Raw genomic sequence first — 2,127 nt, forward strand, 5'->3', positions numbered from 1 at the left:
GAAAAAAGAGGCTCAGAAATTCTAAGCCACCTCTCCAAGAAGCAGAACTGGGATTCAATCCTATTGCCATCTGCTCTAGAGCCCAGGCTCTCAACTACGTCTTAGAGCATCTCCCAGCTCCTGCTTGAACACTTCCAGCAATGGGGACTCTCAACCAGTTATTGAGGATAGATCGTACACGTTGGAGGAAGCAAAGCCCAAGGAGAGGTGAAACTGCTCCCCAGAATGCCTTATTCCAACAGAAGAAATGAGATGTGAAATAATCACTGTGTACAAAGAAGAAGGAGTTGGTGCCCAAGACACGGAGGTGGAGAATGTGCCGCTTTTGGAAAGCTCTAATTATTAAAAATGTCTTCTTTATACTGAACGTAAATCTTCATTCCTCTGACTTCCATTTGGTTCTCTGCATTCTGGCCTCAAAAGTTACATGAAATTAGTCTGAAGCCTTTCACACTTTTGTAGGCAATTCTCATGTCCCTACAGCCTATTTTTCATGGGGCCAGTTGCCTTAATTCTCTCCAAGTCTTGATTTGATTCCTGTCATCGTTCAGGAGTTTCACTCAGACCACCCTCCCACACATAGGCAGGGACCCTGCCAGGCCCATGCAACAGCCAATTGCTCACAGCTCCATCCCTGTCTCTTCCATCTCCATTCACAGACAGTTGGGCTGCTCTGGAAAAAAACCAGAGAACCACAGAGTCAGGAGGCTGGGGTTCCAATCCCAGCTCTGCCCTTTACTGGTTATACAAGGTTGGGCAAGGCTGGAGCTGCTCTGAACATTGGTTTCTTCACCTGTGAAATGGGGACAGCAATACTTGCCCCACCTGACCGGGTGGTGAGGATTAGCTGAGATCTTCACTGAGAAAGTGTTCCACATGCCACAGAGGGGCCAGACCCTCACAAGCATCCATGTACTTAGGAGTAGCTAGAGAATGAAGGCAGCCCTAAGCACCTCGGTATGCAGGGCACAGGGAGGATGGGGAGCTGAGGAAGGCAGAGTCTCTGCTCTGCAGGAGCTCTCTGTCCCGGGAGTGACCTCTGGTCATCACCTAGTCCTGTGGGAATAAAAGCTTTTTTTTTTTAAATAAAAGCTTTTAAATCAGGTTGGCTCTGATACACTCCAGGTAGATTAAGTGGTGGAGACAGGCACTTCCCTCGTGGGTGAGTCAAGAGAGCCAAAAGAAAGAGGAAGGGGACCTAATACATGTGAAACTCTTACTATGTGCCAGTCGGTATAGATTTTACCAAATCTTCACATGCTTGGGCTTATTATTTCATCCATTTCACAAGTGAGGAAACTGAGGCACAGGGACGTTCTATTTGCCCAAGTCAGTAAGGTGTGGAGGTGGGATTAGAATTCAGAACTGCCTGACTCCCAAGGTGGTATGCTTTTCATTGCACCTGGCTACGAAGTGGAAAGGGCCAGGATCTAGGGAGAAGCTATCATTTACGGCCTCTCACCCCTGAGGAACAGCTGGAGGGCAAGGAGGGGGAAGGGGCCCCTTGGTGGGAGCCTATCTCCTGACTCCCACCTATGGCCTTTTATAGCACTCCTGCCCCTAAGACTTCTCATAAATATAAACAGTGGTATACTATATCAGTTTCCCTCATTCATTCATTCATTTATTCAGTGCCTATACACCGAGCATTTATTCAGTGCCTGGCCCTGTACGGGATACTGTGTTCACCGAGGTGCAGGAAACCCATCCAAGAGCATCTGAGAGGGACAAAATAGTTGAACATATGCTCCAAGGAAATCAGAGGGGTGGACAAGGAAGTCAGGGGAGGATGTCTTAGAATCAATGAACTGTCAAGTGAGGGAAGCAAGCATCGTATGTACAGTCCAATTCCATTCAAATTTCTTCAGCAGGTGAAAGTAAGCAGATACAGGTGATGAAACTGTAAAAAAAAGCAAGGAAGTGATTAGCACACAAGCTAGGGTACCCAGGTGGAGGAGAGGATTATGATCCAGCAGGGTCACTCAGGAGGGGTCCTGTGGAGTCCTATTTCTTAACTTGGGTACCTTGTTCATAAGTATTCCTTAACTCTAGGTATTTTAATTCACTTTTCTATATATATATATATTCCCCCCCCAATTTTAATACACAGGAATTGTGTATTAAAAT

Source organism: Pteropus alecto, unplaced genomic scaffold (genome assembly GCF_000325575.1).
Source record: "Pteropus alecto unplaced genomic scaffold, ASM32557v1 scaffold98, whole genome shotgun sequence".
Taxonomy (NCBI): Eukaryota; Metazoa; Chordata; class Mammalia; order Chiroptera; family Pteropodidae; genus Pteropus; species Pteropus alecto.